General features: G+C 51.9%; 1 long non-coding RNA gene across 1 annotated transcript; it reads left to right on the forward strand.

The window, feature by feature from the left end:
• The first annotated feature begins 146 nt into the window (after positions 1–146).
• Positions 147–5,171, forward strand: LOC112924105 (uncharacterized). The gene is made up of 6 exons (XR_012001711.1): positions 147–312; positions 2,385–2,477; positions 3,428–3,517; positions 4,023–4,135; positions 4,561–4,601; positions 4,745–5,171. It is a non-coding gene; the product is annotated as an uncharacterized lncRNA (long non-coding RNA).
• The last annotated feature ends 22,557 nt before the right edge of the window (positions 5,172–27,728 follow it).

The raw sequence follows: 27,728 nt of genomic DNA on the forward strand, positions 1-27,728 counted from the left end.
TGGCCACCGCGGAGGCCTTTTTCCTCGTCTGCAGAAGGGTAGGTGGTTGTGTGGCGGCCTGAAGCCCTGCTGCTCCTCAGCTCTGACCAAACAATTCTCTTCTCAGGCAGGGAAAGGCAGCCAGCTTCCATCTGCACCCATATCTGAATCTCTGACTTCCAGTCGTGGCCTCTCCATCACTCCCAGACTGGCCCCAGGCATGGAGGGCTTGAAAACTCCAGGGACCCTGGGAAAGCCTTTGTGCCTGTTTCCTGGGCCAGAAGATGGAGATAGCGGTCCTCACCTCGCGGGGCTGCTGTGAAACACCAGATGGTAAGATGCATGTAAGCCCTCAGCACAATGTCTGGCACATGGCAAGTGCTTAATAATCCCACCGTGGTGGTGCTGCCATCGGCTGATGGGTGTCCAGGGTAGCTGTCACTCACTCCCCCAGAGGATAACGTGGGCCCTGTACTTCTCCAGGGGACTCAGGACTCAGACCATCAAAAAACTCTCTCCACCTAGAACTAGATGGTAGGGAGGCCCCTGCTCCCAAGGTCCCACCAGACCAGTGATCATTTGTCTTGGTCATAATTGCAAAATCTTAATTGTGAACTCCCCCCAATCCCCCCACCCACCCACCTCAAGCCTGGCAGTGGATCCCCATCAAGCAGGACCCAGTGTGACCCAGTGTGATCCAAGATCACCTCTAGTGTGCGGCCCTGCCTCTGCCCTGCCTGCCCTCCACCCACCGCAGATGGCAGTGCCGGTCCTCCCACCTGATCTCAAGGTGACTAGATCTGTTTCCCAGCCTGCCCCCCGCAGAGTGGCAGTGCTCTGGGATGGCTAACAAGAGTGCTGACCTTCCAGAAGCAAGGACTTCATGTTTCAAAATTCCATTTGTCCCTCCGTAGAAAACCAACCTCTAACAGCCCAGAGCTGAGCCATCAGAACCTTCTCTTTCACCCACAGCTAATCCCTCCCCGAGACTTTGGCCTGACAAGAATACTCAGGGTTTAGAGAACACCTTTTCTATCTCACACTCTCAGATCCAGCACCTCATTTTTCAAATTCTGGTGTATTTTGGGTGGAAAAGAGGGAAATGTACATCTGGCTGACATGAAAAGATTGGTGTGGTTGTAATGTAAAGACAGAGTGGAATTTGGATTTTTTTTAAAAAGAATATTTAAAGTCTAAAAATAGACATAGGCCTTGGTCTCAGGAACACCAGGATTCTGGTTCTGGTTTCCAGAAATCTCCCAATTGATAAAAAGCACGAGTGGTTCATGAGCGCCTTCTGTGCAAGTGACTTGGAGGGAAAGAGAAGCAGAAAACAAAGGCACAGGCCTTTGCTTGGGGAATTTGGATCCCAGGCAGTGAAGTGGGAAAGAGCCATTGCCACAAATGTGATCAAGTGCAAAACAGGTAGCCTTGAAAGTCAGGAAGATGCAGCCTTGGAGAATTGTTCAAGGAGGGCTTCCTGGAGGAGGCAGCAGTTCAACCGAGGCTTGAGGGATGGGCAAGATATAAAAAGGCAAAAGAGCAGAGAAGCCTGGGAGAAGCAACAGTAGTCAGATTGGGCTTATTTGTGGGATATTAAAAAGGTTCATATTAGTGGCTAATGTTTGAGGTCTTACCTCGTGCCAGGCACTGTGCTATTTGCTTTGTGCGGATCATTTTGTTTCTCCTCCAAAACAACCCTAGGAAGGAGGTGTTCCCATTCCCATTTTACAGATGAGGAAACTGAGGGCCAAAGACTTGAAGCAGCTTGCCCAGGTTCGCAGAGCTGCTCAGCCACGGAGCCAGTACTGGAGCCAGCAGCCTGGCCGCACACCCTCACAGCTCTGCCGGGCCACATTCAGTCAGCCTGGCCAGTTGGGGTGCCTGCGGGGGAGAGCAGGAGGTCCAGTGGGCCGGGGAGCATGATGCCAGGGGTAGGGCCCCAGATGCCCAAGGGCTTTCCTGAAATAGAGCCCCCAGGCCCTCGTGGAGGACTCTAATATGAAGCATGCCCTTCCCTCTCCCCAGCACACAGGCCCCTGGGTGCTTGGAAATTGGTTAAGGGACTTGGGGGCTCCAGACTTCAGTTTTTTAATATCTCTTGCCTGTCCATCCAGTGGCAGTGTGTGCCACCCACCTTGTGATTTCAGTCTATTCTGGGAGATGGATGGCCCAGGCTCTGATTTAAAATGTGCCGTCACGGTCCTCAATTTCCCCTGTCTCGCTGGGGATGCTGACAAGGCAGCGAACCCCTGAGAGGGTGGCTCCTGGCTCTTCCCAGACTGCAGGCCTCCGGGCCCGCGGCACCTGTGGAGAAAGTTCTGATCAGAAAATCTGGGTAGAGGCAGGCAGGACGGGTCTACTCGGTCGAGTAGACCCATCCTCTAGAGCCTGGTTTCCCACAGATGAAGTGGAAAGCCTGCTGCTGCCCAGGCCCGTGCACGAGAGGGCTGGAGGAGCCACCAGAGGCCAGCCGGCCCCACTCCCTCGTTTCACAGGTGAGCAAACCGAGACCCAGAGCAGGTAAGTGACTTACCCTAACTTCGGATGGCCACTCAGGAAGTGAGTTGAGCTTTCAGTCGGGTCTCCTACTTTTTGAAGGAAAGGTCTCTTCCATACCTCTTGTCTGCCACTTCTCCCCAACATTCTGGATGAATTTCTCTTCCAGATAAATCGAGGGACCTGAACTTGTTTGTGGTTGAAATAAAACAAATATTTGAGGGCCTTACCTCGGGCCAGATGCTGCAGTCTTCCCTCAGATGTATACAATTCCAGGTCTTCTTCAGAAGACTGCCGTGCGTCACTGGGCGCAGACGTCACCAGGCCCTGCTAGCTCCTGGAGTCAGAAAACTGTATCATTTTGGCAAAAGTTCACAATTCCCGTTCTTGCCCTTTCTGGCCCAGTCCAGTCCTCAGCCAAAGCCCCTTGAAAAGTCACCCCACTGCCCCACCTTCCGGGGTTTCTGTGAATCCCTCCGAGGGAATTTGTGTTGCTCCCAGACCAGCCCATGTGCTGCAGGCTGTCTCTTGTCATATTTGTCTGCTCTTGCTCTAGAACTTGCCAAAGGCCATGAGGCTACTTGAAGGAGGACTCCCACCCCCTGCTATGCCCCTGCTATGCCCCTGCTATGCCTGATTAGAACCCTGGTGGGGAGGCTAACGTCCAGGCAAAGGGGTGACTCCTGATGCCCCCAGAGCCTCAGACCATGGGCTGCCAGAGGCTAGGAGAGCAGCATCTTCCCAACACAGGGGTCCGAGGTCCCCAGGGCTGTGAAGCACAGCTACTTAGGCCCCAGGACCTCTGGACAAAGATGCTGTCCTGCTGGTGGCTGCACCATCTAACCACAGGCCTTGAGTGCAGGCCAAAGAGCCAAAGAGGAGGACACTATTCCCTCCTTAGTCCTCTTCTTGGCACCACTCCCAACAGACAGTCCCTCTCCTTCTCCAGTTACAGAACAAAATGCCCCAAGTAAATTAGAGGATGTCAACAAATCTTGGTGGAGGGGAGGAAACAAAGAAACCAAGTGATTTGCTTCTGGTAAGTTGCCAAGCCACAACACACCTGCTGCCCAGACCACCCTGGCCAGTACAGTGCTCTGGCCCTCCTGGGCCTCGTGGTTGGGAAGCAGGAGCGGTCTGCATTGGTCCTCAGCCAATCCCTTGGGTTCCATCATCCTTCCTCTGGCCTCGAGTGGTCCAGCCCCAGGTCTTGCAGGGCCGGTCTTATCCAAGTCCCCCAAAGTTTCTGGGAGGAAGAAGTCAGAGAAATCCAGATGTCCACTTCCTCCTGAGGGAGGAGCCTACTCCCCAGCTGCCCTCCGAGGAAGAGGTCCAGCATAGATGTTGACCTTCCTCATGCCACTCTGCTGGTCATTACCACACTGACCCCAGAGACCCAGGCTGAGAAGAATCAGGTGGTGCTCTCAGGATCCAGCGCTTGCCCCAGTGCTTCCCAGAACCTGCCTGCTGGGGGAGCAGAGACATGGCCACAGGGCCTGTGTTCATCTGGAAACTTCTGCTTCAGGCTACCCCTACCCCCACAGGGCATCCCACCTGGGACACCCAGCCACAGAGCTTTGAGGAAATGGACAGACTGACCAAAGGCAAACAAGGCCTGAGGAGTGCTAAAGACCTCTGAACTAAAAATAGGGTACAGGTAATATCTCACAGGCACCAGGACTGAGAAGGTGGTTGGAATTGGGGGCAGATAGAACAGGATTGTGGGCTGCAATTAAAATTTCCAGGCCTCTGTTGGGCTGTTTCCATGGCAAGGGAGGCTGGCTGAGAGAAGACAGGATCCTGGGAGGGCTGGGCTCCCTCCTCTGCTCCTGCCCACAGAAGCCTCGGCCCCTGGATCGGATGGTTCAGACCAGGGTGCATAGTCCAGCTGAGCATTGGCAAGGCCCAGGTAGAGACCAAGGTGGCAGGGACAGGAAGGAAGGGTGGCATCTGGGCCCAGGGAGCAACTAATGGTGTGTGCTGGGACTTTGGGAGGCTGTCAGGAACCTGGCTCAGACTCTAGGGAGATGGGCTGCCTAGAACAGCCAGGAACCCCAGTCTGGTCTCTTTTAACTGAGACAGGAGGAAATCAAGCCCCAGAGAAGCCTCTGGATCCTTGTCTGGTAAACACTTGCTTCATCCCCTCGCTTTCCTCCAGGCCAGCCCCTCCCTGTTCTGCCTCCTGTCCTCTTACCCCTCACCTGCACTCGTCCTGCACCCTTCATTACCTCTCACTCATGGGGGCTTATCTCATGTTGGCCCCCAGGGCAACCCCTTCTCCAGCCCTGGCTGGTGCTGAGAAAGTAGGAAGCCCTTCTGGCACATTCCCTGCTGGCAGATGGTGATGAGCAGGAAGAGAGTGGGCCCTGCACCGGATCTCACAGGCAGCGTTAAAGGGCATAAGGTCAAGAGAGAGGTGCCAAGACTATCTCTAAGGCAAGACTGTCACTTCTGAGGAGTCCCAGAGAAGCTGGGCAGGTAGGTGTACAGATTCATCTCGCGTGCCAGCACACAGAAGTCACGCACTGGGGAGTCCGGCCCAAAGGCAACAGCAAGTCCTGCTTCCTGGACCTGTTCCTGGGGTGTGAGCCACTTGGCAGGGGAGGCCTACTTCTAGGTGGTTCCGTATGGCCCAGTGCATCCCCCAGACCCTCGGGCTACCCACGTTTGTGCACACCGGGAGGTGGGGAAGGGATAAGTAAGCATTTGATGTGTCTACTTCCCTTTTCTCACTTTGCCACCACTCCTCATCTGAACCCCAGCCTCTCGGAGCCAAAGCACCAGCTCACAGTGTACATCTGCAGGTGCCCCAGGCCCTGGCATTCCAGAGCATTCCAGAGCCAGGAGGCCAACTGGAGAGTGGGAGGCATCCTCCAGGCTCCCCTCTGCTCAGGCCTGGGTCAAACCGAGGCTCTTTCCCTCCTCCCTCTGGGGAAGGAGGGAAAGTGGGTATCCTGCCAGGTGTGGTCAGCCCTTGGTCAGGGGCCCATGGGCACCTCCCACTGGACAGCCCAGCCCTGGTCAGTGCCGTACCGGCTGGCTCTGGGGACTCAGCCCTGGAACAATGGAGCCATTCATACAGCCCAGGCTTTGCACAATGATCCTCTTGGTCTATCTCCGAGGCTAGACGGTGTGTGAGTGAGGAGGAGGGTGTATGAGTGAGTGTGAGTGTGTGTGTGTTGGCGGCGGGGGGGGGGGGGGGGGGGGGAGGCAGAGGTAGAGAGAATCCAAAGGTACCTGGAGGGCCCAGACAGAGGTAGGAGAAAGAATACCAACTAGAGACTTTAATAAACCTGACATCCATCCTTTGTTGGATGATTACTATGTGCCAGGCAAGTGAGTCAGTTCCAACACTGCACCCATTTTAGAGACAAGGAAGCTGAAGTGAGGTTGAGAAGTTAAATAGAATAATGAGAACTTCTAGGCAGGAGTATTGCCTGGGAAGCGGCACAAAGGAACTTTTGGGGGTAATAGAAGGTACTCTGGGTGGCGGTCACCTGGGTATATACTTACACAAACATTCATCGTACTCCGCCAAAGATTTATGCAGTTTGCTGTATGGAAATTATATTTCGCTTTTTTTTTAAATGATAGTACATCCACAGAATGGAGTATTACCCAGCCATAATGAAAGACGAAGGAAGCTCTTTGTAGACAGAGATTGCTGAGATACAGTTTTTTTTTAAATATTTTATTTATTCATGAGAGACACAGACAGAGAGAGAGGCAGAGACACAGGCAGAGGGAGAAGCAGGCTCCATGCAGGAAGCCTGACACGGGACTCGATCCCGGGTCGCCAGGATCATGCCCTGGGCTGAAGGCGGTGCTAACTCGCTGAGCCACCTGGGCTGCCCCCAAGATACGCTGTTAAATGAAAAAGAGCAATGCGCAAAACATTACTTTTTGGATAGTATGCAAACATGTTTTAAAATACCCTCTAAAAAATAATAAAATAAAAAAATAAAAATAAAAATAAATAAAATAAATAAATGCCCTCTATACATATCTGCTCATGTGTGCTCAGATCATCCCTGGAGAGACACACAGAAACCATGATTGCCTCTGGGAAGAGGAGCCACGCTGCTGGACACACAAGCTGGAGGAGGACCTTCCACAATAAATCCTTTCCTTAACCCGTGGGAGTGTATTACTTATTCAAATTCAAACACTGAGTGCAATTAAAACAAACGGTGTAAGAGCTCCAGAGTTGCCGATTCCCAAGCCACTATGGCCATTGCTTCAGTGCATTTAATTCCAAAGTCCAACAGCTCCCCTCCACTTCTCCCACTCGTGTCCAGCCTGTCTCCCCTCCTCAAACCCTGCCAGACTGCATCTGGCTGTGGCTGGCTGGCTAGGAAAAGCTCGTGGCTGGGCTCCACCATGAACCATCCAGAACCCGCGGTGGCTTGAGAGTCAGGAGGCCGGCCAAGCTGGGTCTGCGGAAGAGCAGCTGATGTCACAGAGCCCAGCCCCCCACTGGCCCCTGAAGGAAGCTGGGTGCTGTAGGCTCGCCCTCCAGCTGAGGGCCACTGTCCAAGTCTGCACACAACCCTTTCCCCTCACTCTGCTGTCACGGCCTCGTGGGCTCCTCTCCATGGCGTCTCCAGGAAGGCCCAGGCCCCAAGGAGGCCGACAGGTGCAGCCAGAACGCCTGCCTGGCAGGGCTGGGGGAGGGCAGCGAGAGGCAGCCCTCCTCAGGGAAATGCAAGGCTGTAGCTCACTGCAGTGGAGCATGTGCTTCTCAAAAGGTACCTGGGTTCAAATCCCAGCTTCACCATCTCCTGGCCAGGGACTCCCAGGCCAGTCACTTCATCCCTTTGTGCCTCAGTTTCCTCATCTACAAAATGAAAAACAATGATGCATCTGGCCCGTCAGGATGACTCTAGAAGGAATAAGATGCTGAGGAGCCTAAGCCCTGAGCCTGGGACAAGGTAGGTGTGTCTTAAAAAGAACTGCTCACTCCCACTGAGAAGCATCCTCTGAGCAGAGCCATATAAAAATTGAAAAAGTGCTCCTCAGAGGGGGTGGCCAAGAGGGAACGCCTGCCCCTCCCTGCTGGGGCTCTGGGTCCCTCCCAAGGTTCCTCCCTGCACACAGGGTTGTCTGAGAAGTGGAAAGGGATGGTCAGGGGGGTGCCCCAGGATGTCATGGGGCTTAGAAACCTGCTTTCTAGATCTTGGGGCCAAGAGGCAGGAAGGCTCATGGGCCACTGGGGCCATCTTCAGGTCTCTGAGAGTTACCACAGGAAAGAAAACAGACAAAATAGTGCAAGTCTGGGCAGGACATGTGTCGGGACCAGTGTCTCAGCAGGGTCACCTGCCTGGTTTTCTCTATCTTAGCAGGTGCTTTGCCTCCAGGACCCACACACACCTGCCACCCTATATTGGACCCCTGAGGCTGGGACTGACCTGGGCAGGTGTAGCCTGAGTGTTGAGGGGCTCTGGGCAAGTCACTGTATTGGATCACGGAGCCCCATTTTTCTTACCGGTGAGGATCATACAGATGCCCTGCCTCCCTGTCTCCTTGGTCTCATGCGTGTAAGCAGCAGAGTCCACAGCCTTCTGCAGCCTTCGCTTGGCAGCATTTAGGGACCACCACCAGGTCCAGGCCTTCTGCTAGGCGCAGGAGCAGTAGCGACAGGCAGCAGCCCCGTCCTGGGGGAGCTCGCAGTCCAGTGTGGTGGAGGTGGGGCAGAGACAAGCCGGAAAGAGAGGCACCAGGGTGAAAATAATATGATAAAGGGTAAAGATAATAAAGGGAAGGGAGTTACTAAATACCCTGGAACATAGAGGAAGGGTTCATGGTGCTACAAAAGGGGGTCCCCGGTTCCCTGGGGCACCTCTGCTCTGAGCACCACATCAATGGCTCACATCATCCTTGGTGGAGCCAAGAGGATGGGACAAATAGTGACCCCTCTGTTTTGTAAGTAAGCATGCGGTGGCTCCTAGAGGACAGTCAGCTCATCACAGAAGATGGGTGCCCAGAGCCCCCGCTCCCAGGGCAGGCTGCTCCCCAACACTCCTGTGGCCATTCAGTACCCCCAGCTCCCCTGTTGCTGGGCAGGCCCTGCCTCCTTTGTATGGGTAAGAAACCTTCCATGACCAGAGGTCATTCCTTGGTAGGTGAGAGCTGGAGGCAGTCCCTTCTCTGGGGTGAGAGAGGCTCCCTAGAACCTAAAACAGCCCTACTTCTCACCCTCACCCATGCCCCTGCTCAAATCCACATCAGCAATGCTATCTCCACATACCAGCCCTGTGGTATGATTATCATCAAGCATTACTCCTTGAGCTCCAGACTCAGGGCTCCTAACCCCTGGGAGGCTCTCACTAGACCTAAGCATCCCCCTCGAGCCCAAGAGCCAGTTAGGGGAACACCCAGAGTTATTGCAACCAGCCCATCTGGTTTCCTGGGCATTCTAGGAAAAAAAAAATCTCCCCCTGGAGGTGAGTTATCTCTGTCTCTCTCTGAAGTGGATCAACTGGTATTGCTCAGCCATTCTCCAAGCAAGCCCAAAATACATCTGTCCTAAAAGGGTCTCTTCACATTAATGATTAGCTCCTCATCCTCTCAAAGAAAGACATCTTTTTAAAGGGCAAAATCTTCCACCCGCAGCCTGCAGGGCCCGGAGCTGGGCTGTGGAAACAGCAAAGACATATGCTGTGAGGTACAGAGCACCCCACCAGCTCCCCACCCAGATCCTAGGGTCAGAGGATAAGCAAGGGCTGTCAGAAAGCGGGTCCTACTGGCCTCCTCGGTGGCACATGAGTGGGGGGGGGGCGGTGCGCCCCAGGCCAGGGATCCAGCCCCTGCCACAGAGGAAAGGCATATTGAGTCAAAGGGGAGACCCACAGAAAGAACATTGAAAGAGGGTCCCTGGGAAACGTGCCTGAGGTGCTGACACCTGCTTCACCCCACTGAGCAGGTGGGAACCTAAGTCAAGGAACTACTAACAGAAAAATTGTTGTCCCTTCTTCCACTGGGCAACATTAGGAGAGCAGGCCCCTGTTGACACTCCCTATAGTCCAGAGTACGGGGATGGGGTGGGAAGGGTGCCCGTGAGGCCACGGGAACAACTGTCTGACTGAGACCCAGAATGAAACACCAAGAAGTAGTGAAGAAGTGACTTTCCCTCCCCCCCCCCCCCCCCCCCCCCCCCGAGAGCCCTCGGCCTGGTCCAGCACCCTCTCCTCGGCAGGTGTTCCGAGGCCATCCCGGCTGGAGGCAGAGGGATGCCCTAGCTGGCCTTTAGAGAGTGGTCCCTCCGGCAAGGAAGCCCTCCCCACAAAGAAGCAGGTCAACAGCTGACTCTTCTCACCCCCTGTCCGGGCCTCCATTTTAAATGGGGAGAGTAATAGTAAGTACTTCGTTGGGTTGTTGAGAGGAGTAAGGGAAATAAGTGTTAAAGCATGTCACAAAGTAGCAAGCACATAGCAGATACTCAATAAATGCCCGTTATTATCCTTATTAGTGTTCCTATTTGACTTGAAGGCTGCCTGAAAAATGTCCCTCTGCCATCTCCTTCCTCTCTTCCCCCCCCCAGTGATTGGCTCCCCGACCAAGGACATGTCCGCTCAACCCTGGAAAACAAACAAACAAGCAGACATTCTGGGCTTCTGGAATGGGGACTTCAGGCCTTGCTTGGAGATGTGCAAAGCCATTAGAGCCAGAAGTGGAGAGGGTTCGAGAAGAAGGGGATGAGGACAGAGGGAGCGGAGCCTGGGTCCCCAGGGATGGCTGCAGGCAGCAGATAAGGGCCAGAGTCAGGCGCAGCGGAGCTGAGCCAGCAGTGCGGGGCTCGGACAGGTGTCTGCAAGAGAGTCTGTGGAGAGAGAGAGAGAGTCAAGGCCAGGTTGGAGGGAGGTGTGCATGAAGGCAGCTAAGGCACCGCAGATGGAGGCCATCGGTCCGAGGCTGTCCTACGGGGAGGGGAAATGAGAGGAAGTGAACCATGACTAGCAGGGAAAATGTTGAGGTCATGCAGAGAGAATCGTGAGCACCTTCTGTGTGGGGCCAGAGAATGGGGGGCCTCGTGACAAAAGTGCAACCTGGAAGGACCTTCCTGGAGCCTCTTGGCCGATTCCAGCTCTCATCCTGCTGCCAACAGCCTCTGGCCCTTCCATTCCAGACCCCTTCCTGCAGGAGGCAGGGGTGGGGGTGAGCTCTCAGGGCAAGCTGCCTGCTGTCTGGCTGGCCCTCATTCTGGGGCTCTGGGACAGCACTGGGACCTCAGGGCCCGTCGATGGGACTCAAACCCTGGTCTGAACCAGCACAGCCTCCCATCTGTCCAGCCTTTGGTGTACGGAGAATCCCAACCATGACCCTTGGAGGGGGAGAAAGCCTCCTGTCCTGGGAGCAGAATCCTGCACACAGAACTACAGACGAGTCTGTCTGATTGGTCACCCAGACAACCACTGCCCCCTCCACTTCAGGGAGAAAGGACTCAGCCCCAAATGCCAGCATTTGTGTTACTGTCCTCCCGGGCTCCAGCTGCACCCACAAGACTACAGTTCTCCAAACGGCACTCACTCACCCGCATTGCCCCTCACCCCCCAGGGCTGGGCCTGCTGGGCTGGCCTCTGAGCTGCCCTGTGCTGCCCGGGAGCGGTATGCTCTGCCCAGAAACAGAAACCAGCAGGAAAAGGCAGGAAGGGAGAGAGGACAAGACTCCTCCGAGGAGGGGGGTTTCCAAGTGCAAGATGTGGGAAGGAAGCTAGGTAAAACCCAACCGAAAACCCAAGTGTGCCCCACACATTCACAGATGGCTTCCCCGAGAAGAGCCTCAGCTGAGGCTCTGGGATTCCCAGGGGCGACAAAGTGAGAAGGACCTGGTGTACAGGCAGGAAGTGGGCACTGTGTTTTTCCAGATGGATCATTCACATATTGGACACAGAGGAGATGCCTAGGGAGGGGTCCCAATCCCAGCCCCGGGCGGGGTGGGGCAGGGGGAGGGTCATCGTCCAAGGGGAAGGCACTGTCCTAGAGGTAACCAGCCTGTGTTGCAGGAGAGCAGAAGTGGGGACAGGCATCTTGCTATGCGTTTGGCAAAGAATACAGACACTGGAGGTTGACTCCGGGCAGAGGCTGAGACTGGGGTTTTCCAGGGACTGACGTCAAGCAGGAGGAAGGTTCCATAAGAGCAATAGAAAGAAGTTCACTTTTCCCAAACACCAATAATGGCCAAGCATCCGCAGTTCATCTGCGTGGAAACCCTCTATTCCCAAGCCTCCTTTATCAAAAGTTTATAAAGAGCTATTCGTGCCTACCACCACACTCACTCTCACTAGATCTCTGTGAGGAAGGCCCCAGCTCCCTTATATTCAGGATTTATAAACTGGGGCTCTGTGAAGACTAATGCAGCTCCTCCAAGACCGAACTGTCTGGTGTCAGATCCCGGACGCTTTGCTGCCCTCTGTACACTGTGACAAATGGCCAGGTGGTGCAGGTGCCAGGTGGGGAAGAAACAGTGGGCACTGTAAGTCACCGGGGGAGAGTGGGCTCCTGCCCTTGCATTCAAAAAGCCAACCTTAGGCGCCCTGGGGAAGGCCAGCAGACATTACCCTTGTGCCCGGGTTGGCTTTAAGTGCTGATGGGTCGATAAGGGGCACTCAAAGAGCATGCATCAGGAAAGATGAGAGACCATCCCCTTCTTCTCTCTAGGGCAGATCGCATCGCCAGCACTGGGTTCACTCACGGGGCCTGTCATCCAACAGGTGCCTGCGTCAGGCACTAGAAGGACAAGACATGGTGGGTGGGTCGTTGTGGGGCAGGGGCCAGATAGTATAATCAAGGGAAAGTTAGTGACAGGAAAGCCTGACTTCTCACAGCCCACCAACCAAGGGTCCCGGTAGGAGGTGAAAGAAAAGAAATCCAAGCTATGGCTGGAGTGATAAAGGAAAGGAGGAGAGGACACATCTCACAGCTCCTGAGAGAATGATGGATGATGACAGTGTGCACTCCACAGACAGGACCAGTGTTGCATGGAAAGTGCTTTGGGAAACACACTGCCCTAGGATGGCTTGATCTCACCTCCACCGGCCTGCAGATTATCTGTCTTAGGTCTCCCGAGCTTTTCCAGGTCACACAGCCCAGCCCCACCGTGAACCCTCTCTCCTCTTGTCCCCTCTAAAGGAGTCAGAGGAAACAGCTACAGCTTCTGCCCTGAGGTAGATGTGGATGCCTGGGGAGAGAGGGAGAGGAGTCCAGCAAGAGGCCTCATTTAAACTTGAGAGGAGGGATCCCTGGGTGGCGCAGCGGTTTAGCGCCTGCCTTTGGCCCAGGGCGCGATCCTGGAGACCCGGGATGGAATCCCACGTCGGGCTCCCGGTGCATGGAGCCTGCTTCTCCCTCTGCCTGTGTCTCTGCCTCTCTCTCTCTCTGTGACTATCATAAATAAATTTAAAAAAAAATTAAACTTGAGAGGAAAAATCCAGAATAACACAGAAAATAAACTAGACCAGTGTTTCCCACCGTGCACTCCACACACATTACTAGCAGAAATAAAGGATCCCGTGGCCAAAGAAGTTTCAGAAAGGCAGAATTAAGCAGGTTTTTCTGGTGGGACTTCTCAGGGCCTTTAAGGGGCCCCTATGCATGGTGAGGCTCCCCAGAGGGAGAGATAGTCTGCAGCATTTCTCAAACTGTGTTGACCGAGGAACCCTTTCATCACAGAGATTTCTCAGGACCAGTGTTGCATGGAAAGTGCTTTGGGAAACACAGGATGGAACTGAGCAACCCAGTTTCCAAGATGAGTGTTTCAGCTCACAAAGAATCCAGCAATCAGGTGAGACAGGCATAGACTTCCCGCCGAAAGGCTGACAAGAGGCGGAAGACGTAGCTCCGCCACCCTCTTTGGGGTGGCTTCTCAGCCCACCGGGCCATCACCAAGGCTCTTGTGAGGATCAAAGGTAACACGTAAAAGCCCCTTTTCAACTACAGCTCTATTAACTTAGGGACCTAAAGAGAAAACTCCCCCAGGGAGGAAAGATGCACTTTACAGTGTGATTTGATGTGGAAATCCCTCTTCACAGACAACATTTAAAAGAACCTATCTGTTGAATAAAGCAGGATATATCTGTATAAGATAAACATGAGACAAAATAAGAAAAGCAAAAGTGAAAAAAGGCTGTGGCGTGTGCTGCCAGGACAGAGAAGAAGGCTGACAGGAGCCAGGAGCCCTGGGAATGGAGTGGGTCTGCCCCAGACAGGCTATGCGGCCACGGTCAGGTCCCTCCTCTTCCTCTGTACACGGGGGTGGGGGACGAGAGAGACGATCTCTGAGGCCCTCCCAGCCCTCAGGGCAGAACTGAAGTCCTCAATGCTGCTTTGGGGAGTCCATCTCCAGGGAAACCCCAGCAAGGCATGGCAGGGGGTGGAGGGAGGACAAAACTGTGCCCAAGCAGAAGCCCCACAGGACTAGCCAGAGAAGCCCAAATCTGTCCCCAGGTATGAACCTGGCCCCCTGCCCATCTCTGCAATTCCCACCCTGTTCAAGCGTTAGCGTCTTCCCACAGGATGGAGGTCTGGCAAAGATATGGGGCAGGTTTTAGCCTGGTTTGCTGGAGCCACCCTTTGAGGGAAACAGGTCCTTAAGAGTACAAGATGTCGTAGCACCAGGTGTGATGGATGGGGGAGCAAATGGCGTGCTCTCAGAGTCTGCAGGGTAGAGGGATGTTGCACGCCTGCTTGCACAGGGGGCTCCCTTCAGCCCCGCTCGTTCTTTTTCTATTCTTCACGAGAAGGTTCATTTCCATTTGCTGCAAATCCTACAATGAACTGCTCAGGAGGCTGAGGGATGGTCATAAAGAGCGCTCCATCTGTTTTACATAACAAAGCAGCAGTCTGGACTTGAGCCCTGTGCTAAAATGTGTGTGCACGTGCATGCATGCACACCTATGCACACGCATGTACAAGCGCGTGTGGTAGAGAGACTGATTCTGCGGCCTGAGGCTTATACCAGGAATGCGAGCATGGGGCAAGGGAGTTCAGGAGACAGGCTGTGATTGTCTGACACTTAGTGACCACGTGTGCAGACACAGGAGGTGCTGGCAGTGTCTATCACTCTGAAAGTGTGCAAACTCTCTCACCACATGCTACATGACAGGGTCTCCAGGAGTGTGGGGACACTCTTCTCTGTACGGCAAGTGTGAACAAGAGACTGGGAGGGTCTGCTTGTGATCCCAGGGTGTACCTCTGTCTGACACAGACCTTCTTCAAGTACCTGAGGGCTACCAGGCTGGTGGTGTGTAAGAGCCCTCCATGGCTCTATGAGCCCACGAAAGGGGAGTATGTGCATGTGAATGTGCATATACACATGCACACACATATGTATGTTGGTGGCAGCAGCCTAGGATTCTGAGTCCAACTCTGTACCAACTCACTCCAAGAGTATGGTCTTATTGCTTTCTCTTACGTGGAGGGGTGGACAAAACTGCTGGAGCTCTGAGGTCTGATCCCACGATGCAGGTAGGGACGGAGGTGGAGAATGCAGAGCCACCAGATAAACACTTTGACACCCACCCCCTGCCACAGCAGCCTCCCCCAATGGTGAGACCCCCCAGCCCTCCCAGTGGAGGGTGGAGCTGTGAGATTCCGTCGACTGGCCATACATGGCCCTCATGTGCTCAGGTCCAGCAAAGGGGACTGTGGTCCAGGGTGGAAGGGCTGAGAAGGGGGGTTGAAATTTCAGAACCACAATCCTGGCCCAAGACCTAGGATCAGCTTCCCCTGCACCACATCCATCCAGCTCCTGGCAGCGTCCAGTAGGCAACTGGCCCAGTTCCAAGCTGGTTTCCCGGCTACGGGGCATTAACCCCATGGCAGCCAGAAAAGCTGACCTGGCTCACCATGCTGAGTTCCCTGCACCACCCACACACTGGACCACCTGCCTTGGGGGGTGAAGGTGGCTCCGCACTATAAAAGGCTGAACTTAGAGCATCCTGAGCTCCCTTCCAACCAGCCCTCTGTTGAGGCCATGATGAAGGTGGTATCCTCCAAGGGACTCTTCAACTACCTTTCTCTCTCTTTCTCACTTTCTCCCTCTCTTTCTTGGTCAGAAAGAGTTTAATTGAGTCTCCTTAGGGAGATGCAGCTCCATCTAATTCAACTCTTAATTAACCCAGCGCACCCCAAAGAGGCTGCAGAACTACTCGTAAATTAAATATGAAAAGCATTATTTATCTAGGAACAGCCTTCTAACGGCTCTGACTCTGACGTTTATAGTTACTAATGAAGATGGATGTGGAGGGGGAGAAGGTGGAGAGGAGGGACATGACTGCCCTGGGAGAAAAGTGATGCCCTGGGGCCTCATGAGGGTCTTGCAGGGCAGGCAGAAAAGTAGTCATCTCAGTCCATGGGAGTGTGCCTCCCTCCCCTTGCACCCAGGCTCTGCTTCTCCAGATTTCAGGATGGGGGAGGATCAGGACAGGCTCAGGGGTCCTGAGGGTTGTTGGGGGACAGGGCCCTGTTCCATTAGCTGCCAGACCACTCTCACTGCCCCATTTTTCACTCCCAGCCTAATTACCTTGGCTTTGACTCCACCTGAACCACCACTGAGCCACTCTACTCCTTGTTCCAACCCTGTCTTCATCCTCCTTCCTCCAGGACCCTGGGTGCTGGACCATTAGAAATTGCCAACTGAGGCCACACCTCCAGTATGTGAACCCCTCCTCTTCCTCCACATGGCCACAAGTAACCATCAGGAGCCTCTTACCTTGGCTTTAAAGGACCTAAATGATGCCTCTTTCTCTGTGTACTTGCATAGAACCAAAGAAGAAGAAGCCAAAAGTCATCTGGAGCTCAGAGGGTCTGGAACAGGAAGTTATAATTTGGTTACCACTTCTCTGCCATTGCCCCCAGCCCCATAAATCACTGACGAGTGAGGCTTGGGCATCATGCCTTGCTCATCTTTATAACCCAAGCCCAGTGCCTGGCACATAAGTAGCACAAGTGTTTTACAGCACTCTTGACTTTCAAGAGCAGAAGAGGGAAAGGAAGGAGGAGCAAACAAAAGCAAGACAAACAGGTGAGAAATATTGTAATTATGCTTGCTGTTGTTAACACATCAATTCTTCCAGAAAGGCAGCTCTGTGAGTTCTCTTCCTTCTTGGGCACTGCCAGTCTTGTCCCGTAAGAGTCCCACACCCTGCACAGTCTCCATGGTCCCAATTCAGTCCAGGAGTAGAAGTTCAACTTTCCATTCGTAGAAGACAACCGGAAAGAGAGTCCTAGTTTGGAATTTGCTGTCTCTGGAGTGCTAGCTTCATCCTCCTCGCAGATGATTCTGTTGTCTTCCTTTCAGCCCCTTTGGCCTCAGAGAAAAAGGAGTGACTGTCATTTTTCAGTTCTGCCGGGTGACAGGCCTCTCTTTAAGAGGCTTAAGTCTCTTCATTTTCTTCCCCAGCTGCTAATTTAAATCACACCTGTGAGCATACATAGAGCAGACACGCTGAGGAAGAGCACACACACGTTCTGTTCTCCCGAAGTTTCCAGAGCAATCAAGGAGGACTTACGGGAAAGAAAATTTTTAAAAAGCCCACTGAGAGGTGCCACCACGGTCCATGATGTGTGTTCTCTTTCACTGCCATGAGTCAATAAGCCCAACTTTGTATGTTGGCAACGGGGTATTGACAGAAATGGAGGTTCTAATGAGATTCAGCTCAAGCTCCCACTGCCTTGGCCCAGGACCCTGGACCCTGGACTCCATAATGGGGCACACACCGAGGACTCCTGGGTCCCCCCTCAGTGAGCCTCCCCCCCTGAAGAAAGCTGTGTGTGACCTGAAAGCAGGTCCGGGACGCTGGTATTCTGAAGAAGCTGGACAAAAACAGCCTTGGAGCCTTGAGAGACCTTATCAAGTACTGTTAACAACTAACACAGCAGGAAAGTGCCAAGCTGTGGGCCACTGGCTTTGGGTTTCCCAACCACAGAGACAGACATCCCCAAACCTTTGGGTTTCCCCCACGACAAAGACAGACATCCCCAAACCTTTGGGCTCCCCCCACCACAAAGACAGACATCCCCAAACCACTAGACAGCCATTCCACTGGAGAACGCCCCACGGAGGGTTCTTATGAAACCTCAAGACAAAGCTGCCTGTGGAGAAGGAGAGCTTCTGCCTGAGACGACAGCCGGGCTGCTGACCAGAGAAGTGGATAACTGCCACCTGAGACACCAAACAAGATTAATTCTGATTCTTCGGCGCCATTTTTCTTTCCCTCTCCCTCTAATCTCATAAAGGACTGTACTCCGACACTATTAAGTAACTAAAAGACTTCTCAACATGACCTCCCCGATCTAAATCCTGTTCTTTTTGACCTCCTGAGGTCTTCTGGCCCTGAAGAAAAAAAATAAAACTCTCTCGTGTTTTCCTCAGCCCAGAACTACTGCGGCCTGTAAGCGACAGCCATTTAACAACTGTTCCTCTCAATGCTACAGAAGGTAGATCTCCTCCTCCAAGTCCTTGTGATCCTCATATAATTAATCCCAAACTTAAATGTGTAAAACAAAAAAAAAAGTGGACCTGGACCTCGGTCGGGAATACACATCTGTTTAGGTCGTTATAACCCTATCAGCAAAATTTAGCCCATTAGAAATGGAAACTAATATTGAGCATATTCTTGCTGCAATCATTCGTTCTCTCCAGAGACACTCCATCCTGCTTTGCAAATGCTGTTTAATTCCACTCAGGAAAGCTTCCCACCCTGAGGGGGCGAAAAAAAAACCTGGCTCTCTCCTGTTGGGATAAATGGCATTGCCAATATGGTCTGTGCCCCACTGGGATATTACTTTTTATGTGGACATCAGGCTTATACCACCTGCCACACACTAAGTTATCCTGTTTGCAGACAAATTTTAGAGATTTTCAGACGCTAAAAATTACCAGCCTTCCAGTGGATCATATTTCCCTGAAAAGAATGACCAGAAACTTCCAAAAAGAGACAAACACAAACCACCTGGGAGACCTGCCAGAGAGGACAGCGGACTCACTCTTCATGCATACTATGCAAACTGCAATTCCCACAGAAGGGATAGTTCAGCTGGAAAAGATGGTCCAAAGCCTCCCCGACCCTAGTAAGATGTCATCAGTGATACAATTGCTGCTCTGGAAGCCAAACCAACCATTTTAAATGGAAATGTATTAGCCAGAGTTGTCACGGATGATCACATAGCCCTTAATTTCTTCTTAGATAGCCCAGGGGAATCTACACTACAGCAAACCCTCTGGCTGCACCTATAAAAATGCTACAGGCTCAAGTAGAAAAATCTATAAGTAGGCTAAACGGGAAAAGTCACCCACATCTCTAGATGGGGTTTGGGACACATTTTCATTGCCTGGATTGGATAATCCGGGCGCCTGTCCTCAGGGGCAATTACAAGAACCAGCAACAAGTTTTGTTTCTGGTCACTGCCTGTGTTACAGCTGCCTGGTGTATTCTGTTTGGAATCTTAAAAGCTACTGTGTAGCCCATGTCACATCAGAAGAAACTCTCCCTGCCACAAAGGAGCAGGAGAGACTAACTCTGGTCCTACTACAGACTACATTCTCTAAGCAGCCTCCTAATCAGCAGAATTGAGGCAGTGGTGAAGACCTGAATATCATAGATGAATGTCTTGCAGACTTACTTTGCCCTTGGCCAAAAGACAGGAAGGACTAAGGAAGGGAAAAGCAGCCCCTGACAGGTCCTGACTTGGCACTCTCAATTGGCATTTCGTATTCTCCAAACCACAGCCTTGACCAGCCATCCTATTCTGGCTAATATTAATAGGAGCAACTGCTGCTTCTTTGCCAATCATGAGCGGAGTCTCACTTCATTCCCCTTGCCTTCTAGAGAAGATCCATTAAGATACCAATCATAGAATTAACATTTCTTCTGATGGCATCGAATCCAAAGCGAAGCCCCACTTCTTTGAACCCTCCTCCCCAAATCACTTAAATGAGCCCAAGTCCCATAAGAAGTCCTTTCTAACATCCTACTGAAACTGCCCTTACTCTGCATGATAAGGTGCCTTTCTCCTTTGTTGCAGTGAGTCGATAAACCAAGTTTGTGTAACCAGAGGTGCATTTACGCATTGACACATATATAAGCGACTCGACAAGAGGCAGGAGGAGGTGAGACATGCTATGAGACACAGCTTCGCTGGAGGGGAAGTGTTAGTAAAATAGAGAGGAATCATTAAATGCTGTGCATGAGAAAGCTGTCTTGTAGGCATCTCTGGATATGATCACTCGTGTCAGGGCAGGAGGAGGCTGCTTTCTGTTTTGTTTTGTTTTGTTTTTTAGAAGCAGAAGACCAGACTGCACTACCTGAGCACGATTCAGACCGCCAAGGAAACATCTCTTGTTCAGCAAGATAATTAGGGACCCAGTCAGGAGGAAGAGGAAGACATTGTTAGTGTGGGCATTCCTGGACTGGCCACAGAGTGAGAAGGAGCCGGGGACAGTGTTTGGAAGGAGTCTGGGCAGAGGGCAAAGCCTGGGATCCCTTGGTGGGGAGGGGTTTGGGTCATACAGATAAGAAAGAGCGTGTTGAGCTTGAGAGCTCAGGAAGCTCGGTCCCAAGCAGGATTGCCCTCTACACCCTCACTGGTCTGATCTGTCCCTTTGTATCAGCTAGCTCATCTTGCAAATGGGTGTAGCACCCCATCTGTCTTTTTGATTGTTCCTCTGCCCCTTGCTGCCGCCAGAGAAAGGACACTGCACCCCACCCTCCAACCTGGCACAGGGTGTGACGGGGAATAAGGCTGCATGGCTCCATGCTCCCTAAGCAGTAAGTAACAGGTTACCAAAAGCACGCAGGGCCATATTGAAGAGAAGGGGGAACATTGAGAAAATGGCAGAACACAGTTTAGGGGAAATAATGCCTTCCATGGTGCCCAGAGAACAAATCAAAATCAACCAGACAAAAAACTGTCCTCTTCAGAAAGACACAAACGCCACCACTCATTGAACACACAGGACCACAAGGCCTAATCAGACTCATTTGCTGAGACATCCTCCCTAACATTCCTTCTGGCCTTCACCTTCACCCTGCCAAACACCAAATACCAGCACTGTACCAAAGCGCTCTTGCACTTAATTGTCCAATGACCTTGAAGCAGAAGGAGCACTCGTCTTACAAAGACTTATTTTACAAATGAGGAAACTGAGGCCGAGTGCTGAAACCCAGCTGACCACAACTGGAAGGAAGATCCAATCTGGGATATTTAACTCCAAATCCATCGTTTATGTGTTTGTTTCAATCACATTGACTCTGCTACGGCTTCCAAAGCCTGGATGGCCTAGATTGGGACATGCTCCCCTTATGCTCAACCATGTGATAGCATGGTTGGAAAATGCTGGGTAAAACAACAACAACAAAAAAAAAAAACACCATACGTGACAGCCTAGGTAAGCAGTCTACAGGGTGCCCAACGCCTTTGCTATTAAGAAACATGTCAGAAGCTGCACACGGCTTACCCCGACCTAGACTATTATAGTCCAGGACCCGACTGCCATTTCCCCTTCCTATAACATGCATTATGGATACGTAATTACGGTAATCAAGAAACTAAATCATTGGGTGGGCCAGAGCCCTTCTCTAGGGATTCTGAGAGTTCTGTTCATTCATGCCTTATAGGCACTAAAAACCCTCAAAAGCTACACACCAGCCTGGATATTTCTCACACCACAGCTCTATTTCAACTGTCTTCGATAGCAATGGACCACCTAGCTTTCAAAGTGTATCTTCCAAAGCGCACTCTGACTATAGCAGAAATTCCTGACTCTTCTAGGAAGAAGAAGATAGTTGGAGAACCATCTTAGTTTCATTCCCTTATTGTTTTTCAGGAAGTATTCAACAGACCTCAGATTGCAATTCTAGATGGTAGTTTCAAAAGCTCACACTTGGACTTTTTTATTGCTATTCCTCGTATTAGACAGAGCTAAAGGGCTATAGGGACTTTCTGTTACAGGTACCTTTTAAAATTGAGTTTCGGCCTCACTCTTAGTGAAGCAAGATGGCGCCTTCATAACATCTCAAGGTGAACCGCTTCAGCATTATCTAACTCCCCTGCTACCTGTTAACCAGGCCAAACTTGGACTCTTTCCACTTAATAGGATGGAACCTCACTCTTTTTCAGGAACTGGAGAGGAGACAGCCGTCAGATGCAAAGTCACCAGCAGGCAGATTCAACCTCCAAACTGAACCAGCGCATCATCACGGGCCCCACGCGAGAGCCATTTCTCTTCTTTACCTTGGCCAAAGCATGTCCCGACTGTGTAATGGAAGAGGAATTGATCCACAGGATCTCCAGGTTCTCTTCTGTCTCTATAATACTATGACTTGGATTAAGAGACAGGATGAGAAGCTCAAGAGAGGAAGAGCTGCTGGAGAGCCTTTCTGTCAGACTCCACCCATTTAGGCCCCCCCCCCCCACCGACCCCTCTCTGCTCACAGCTGAAGGTAGTTCAAACCTTCATCATATCTGGCCTAGATGGCTAAAGTGGCCCCCTAAGAAGCCTATACCATATGAACCTCCACCATCCCCACCCCTACCCCAACACCCAACTGAGGGCGCCTTCAGGAGCTCCCACTGCCTTGAGAACCTGAGCTCTGGGAAAGGAAGATACACCATTAAGGATATGGCCCCCTTCTCACCCCACGTTCATAGCTTGCTGTGCTCACTTAAGATGCCATGCTCCAGATATTTGCCATTCCCTTTTGATGTCCTCCCTCTCTCTCCCCCCTCCCCCCCATGCCTTTAAATATTCAATTTGGTCCCCAAGACACCCCCCCCCTTGCTGCCCCACCTGGTTAATCCCCAAGCATTTTTCAAGGTGAGCCCTGCTCCAACATCTCTTCCCCTGTGAGACCTCCACCAGCACTGCTGCCGCATACCTCGGCCGCTGGCTCTACTCCCGTCCTGTGCACCCCTTAGCAGAGCATCTGTTAATCACCCTACTTTGTAAGTCCCTGTGTGTCTGTCATTGTTTCTAGATGAAACATACTCCGTGCACACAAGGAGGCATTTTTCTCAGAACACACTGCCTGGCACTCAATAAAGACTCGATACGTGTTCATCAAGGCAATGAATAAGAAAATGAATCAATGGGTTTCCAGCTTACTTGGAAAACTTGAAGAGACAATTATAGATTACAGAGTAGAAAGGTGCCAAACCAGTGAGACAGATGATAAGTGTTTTAGAAGTTCAGTGTCAGGCACTATGAACCAGAACAGGTTATTTTTGTTTTGCTTTTATAAGGAATCGAAAATGTTTTGGCTTACATGGTGGAGAGGGGGAGGTCCACCATAAAAGCAGTGCTTTGAGATTAATCTCGAAGTGGTACAAGGGATGGACTTGAAGAGGAAATTTAGGAAGCAGCTGGAAGGTTAGGTGTTGCACCAACACACGTCTTGGGTAAGAAAAAAAAAAGTATTCTTTATGCTTTTGAGAAGGTTGCAGGCCACTCTACTCCTGACCCCACCCCCACTCCATATCTTGACCTTCCTTCTTCCCATTATCTCCTCGTGAGCACCCCCACCAGAGCTCCAAGCCAGAAAGAAGCCTCTGGGGTAAGGAGCATGTAGCACAAGGCTGGGGTGGGTAAGCTCTTGCTCCAGGTTGGGCATGTCAGAAGTAAACTCTGCAAGTTCTTTTTTTCCTTTTCTTTTTCCTCTTTAGGTCCCTGATCAGGAGGTGAGACTCCTGGGAGAAACCAACCCACCTTTCCAACCCTCCCAAGCCAATGGGAAGAGCCCCTCACAACCAAGCTTCCTAAGCACATCTCGAAGCTCATGTGTGGGGCCCATCCTCTTCAGAAAGGAGAAAATGAGACCAAGCTTCCCTACATTTTGTTCAAATACTTCAGTTGAAGAAACTAAGTCCCATAGAGGTCAAATGACTTGCCCAAGGTTACACTGCTAGTTAGCAGCCCAGATCAAACTTCAAACCCAAATCATCTATTAGGGCTCTTACTCTATACTCAGCTCAGGATTGGAGGAAGAGATGATTTCTCTGGTTGCTGTGGGGTCTGCCCCGTGCCCAGGCTCCTGCCTGCCTTGCCCCAACCACCCCTAACAGGTTCACCTGCCTCTAGGGATGATAGGTGCAAAATGTTCGTTATTTCCCTTATCCCAATAAGGTACTGACTGAATGACCAAGGCTCTTCTGGAAGGTGAGCAAAAGGCTCCGGATACCCAAGAGGAGAACTTCATCATCCCCTCCCCTACATACACCCACAGAGCTGTCCCAGACTATGGAAAGGAGGGAGAGTTAGCAGTCCAGGTTTTCATCACTGGCTCTCACTCTTACTCTCCCTCTCTCACGCAGATTCCACTCACAGACTGTGGATTCCCGGGGGTGAACCATGAGGCATGAATTTTCTAGAGCTCCTAGTGAATCCCTGAGGATGAATTGAGGAGAGAGCAGGTGCAGGAGGGATGGATGTCCCAGGCAGAGCTGAAAGCTACTTTTGACCTCAGAGTCACAAGCGGCTCGAGGGCCTCACCTGTCCCAGGCCACCTGTTCTCCTCACCACCAATAAACAAGGGAGACCAAGATCTCTCTTCAGATCTCTCTTCAGATTCTACTAAAAAGCCATTCGGCAAAGGCCTGGTGGCATTCATCCTATACCAGGTACTGAGGTTCAAAGAAGTAGACCACCACTGGAATTCCTCCACTGAAGCCGAAGGCCCTAGAACATGGGCACTTATAATTGTTCCCTAAAGTAGTCACCAACCCCCACCCTAGCCCATCCTTCATGATAAAACAAACCCTCACACCTGATCCAACTTACATGAAGACAAAGGTCCCCAAAGCACTTTTAATCATGTCATCTCCCTCCCTACCGAAATTCCTTGAGAGATTTCTCATGAGTGGGCTTGGAGTCTGGTCTTGCTGCTGCTAACTAGCTATGTGACCTTGGGCAAATCACTTGACCTCCATGGGGCTTAGTCTGACCTCTCAGAGCCTCCTGCAGAACGACGCCTAAATTCCTCAGCCCAGCAGCCAGGGCCACCCCCCAGCCAATGCCACCAGGCCTTCCAGCCTGCCCTCCGTGACACTTAGCCCTGAACCCAGAGGTTGTGAGCCATCTCTTATAGCACTCGTCCCATTCCGGGTCACACTCAAGTAATTTGGTCCTGGTCTGTCCTCCCAGCTTATCTCCAAACTCTTTGGGGGCAAGCACCTCCACAGCTCCTAGTGGGCCTGGCACAGGGCATGAAACACAGGTCAACAAATGTTAGATCATCAATGAGATGTCGAATAAGCACCCATCATTCCTTCCAAGTGGCTGCCTGCTGCCCTATCCACCCACCCCCCCAACCGACAGTCTGTTCCACACTACCAATTCTAGAAGCAGGCTTCTCAAATGTGATCCATGGACCCACTGGCAGCAGAAACACCCAGCAAGCTTGCTAAAGATGCAGGTTTCCAGACTCCACCCCAGACCTATGGAATCAAACCTCTGGTTGCTACTAATCCCAGGGGCCTCCCACGTCCTGGCCGGAGCTCTGAGTTCGACAGACTCTGGAGCAGAGGGCCCTTTTGCCACAAGAGTATTTTGGGTGCTTCCTTAAGCAGCCTGGGGTGGAGACGGGCGGGGGTGGGGGGACTGTTAACAGTACCTGCTGACCATCCCTGCCAGTCCCTGGCACTCATCTTCATATTCTTATAAACACATCACGATGTCAGAGGAGCCAGCCGCTCTCCTCCCTGTCCCATCCTGGCGCCCACTACCTGGCACACCTTTTTGCCCCTTCTCCCACCCAGCCGGCCCAGCAGTCAGCCTCTCCCTTCCTCCCCAAGGTGCCATATCTCTTCTTCCACTGACTTAAACAGTTTCTTCCTCCCCAGACAAAGAAAGGACTCTCTTCCTCCTCTTTGCCCTGCCCACCAGCATGCTAATGTGTTTTATAAAATCAACGTGAGGAACACTTTCAGGCATGTTTTACCTAATTAAACCTCTGCTGCTTACCCAGGCAGCCTCCCCTCCATCCTGAGGCTTCTGACCCTTGGGACTCCAGAGAACCTCTGAAGCCCAGTGACTGTGGTTGTTGTGGGGACACCATTACAGGGCTAAGAACCCAAAGGCTTAGAGCAGCGAAAGCCCTAGAGCTGACTAGGCATCTCCAGGGAAGTCATGTTCCCCATTTCCCAGTCTCTGAAGAACAAAAGATTTGGACAGACGATCTCAGAGAACCCTTTGGATCGAAGAGTCTAGGATTAAGAGTACTTTAACACTCTGTGATATATTAGTTCAGGGCAGAGGGCTGCAGGGTGAGAAGGGCTCCAGCCACAAGGGCAGGGTCCCCAAAGCTCAGAGTCGTCACCTTGATGGTGGCTATCAGATCTCAGCTTCACAGACAGCTGGAAAAACCTGAGGGTTTTTCCACGAGAAGCAAGCACTCAACCAGAGTGGAGAAATCATAGCAACACTCACACTGCGTTTTCTCCAGGGCAGCTGCTCACAGCATTCTGAGCACTTTACACACATTAACTCATTTAATCTTTACAACACATCCGACAGGCATTATTCTCCCCATTTTACAGATGAGGAAATAGGTGCTGGGAGGTGAAATAATTTGCCCACAGTCACAGAGCTGGCGGGTGGCCGAGCCAGGATTCGAACCCAAGCCAAGTGCATGAATCCATGCCCTCAGCCGCCATTGTTCAACCCTGTCACCTCAGCAGAGACACCTTCCCAGACAGTGTCACCCACCCTGCCCTGCTTTCCTCACAGGGGGCCTGAGGCAAACGATACTATTTCCATGGAAAAGCACAATAAGACTGTCATGACTCTGAGGTCCAGAATCAAATGGCCGTTTGATGAGACTGAGCGTTGAATCGCACATATTTCAAGAATGAATATACCATAGGGCCTTAGCCCTTGGCAACATTGTCATGCCCAGAAAAAGCGTTCTGCTGTCCTTTCCCTTCTCTCGCTTCCCCCTTCTTCCTGGCACCCTGCTCTCCCCTCTCACTCCCACCCACCCCCACCCGCCCTGGGTGTAAAGAGCACTGGATTCAGAGACAGAAGTCATCTCCTATGACCTTAATTCTCCTAGCTTCTCTGAGCATCAGTTTTTCACATCTGGATCAAGAGGCATTCTAGCCAAATGACTAGGTCTTGAGCCTGAGCCGCCACCTGGGTCCTTCTGTGAGACTGTGTCAGACACTCAAGCCCTGGTGGCTTCCCCACACCTGAAGTAGCAGCTCAGGTGGGTTGTCGGGAGGACCCAGGGTGACACCCGGAAAGCTCCTGGTACAGAGCCTGGCACCAGAGTCGGCACACTATTTGAGTGCTTGCTGTTTATGGATGAAACCTCCTCCTCCCAAGGTGGGACTTGGTGCCAGACGTCAAAGGGGCCTCAGCCGGAGAAAGTGCTTCGTAAGGCCAGCTGCCAGCTGCCAGGGATTTACTCACTAAGGCTTAAATCCATTTCCCACATCTCCTTCTGGCCTCTTCCTCCCTCAACCGTATGATAGCAGACTCTTGTATTATGAGAAAGTGCTTTCACAGAAGCTAATAACCAAGGACACAAACTCCAGAAAGGCCCCGGGGTCCCTCCCCTCCCACAGCACCCTGTCATCCTCTCTCCTCCCGCCTTGGCCCATACCACCCCGAAATGCCTATTCTCATACCTCTTCAACTCAAACCCCTGCTCCTACTTCCAGACCCTGGTGGAATCATGCTTCCTCATGGAAAGAAGTTCCACCCCACAACTGGAAAGAACATCTGCTCCTGTAAACTCCCATGATTATCTCATGGTTCTATCTGAAGAATCTGCATGCCTACTAGTCCCCCTTCCCCTCAAATTATCTGCTTCTTCAAGAGAAACCATGTCCTACTCTTTTTCTAAACCTGCTCATAATTTATCCCTGGGCCTGGACACACAGTAGTCACTCAATATATGCTTGATAAATGAGAAACAACAAAAGAACAAGCACACTGATGTGCTCTAGTCAAGCAACACATAAATAGCAAAGGGCAAAGGCTTCTTTCCCTGATGAACCTGGACCAGGTATTTCTCTGAACCAAGAATTCCTGGACCTTTCTGCAAACACAGGACAGGGCTGTGTTTATCCTGCTCTTTGATCTGGATCCCAAGCCTCTAGTTCCCAATGTACAAGTCTCGCCCCAATAGGCCCCTCCCTATTGACCTGTAACCAGGTCGGCTTGAGGCAAGTATGGGGCTTTACTCCATCAGCAGCTCCTCGGGAGGACAAGGAAATAGCCTCACACTGTGGCATGGGATGGGAGTGAAGAATGT

Source organism: Vulpes vulpes, chromosome 5 (assembly GCF_048418805.1).
Source record: "Vulpes vulpes isolate BD-2025 chromosome 5, VulVul3, whole genome shotgun sequence".
Lineage (NCBI taxonomy): Eukaryota > Metazoa > Chordata > Mammalia > Carnivora > Canidae > Vulpes > Vulpes vulpes.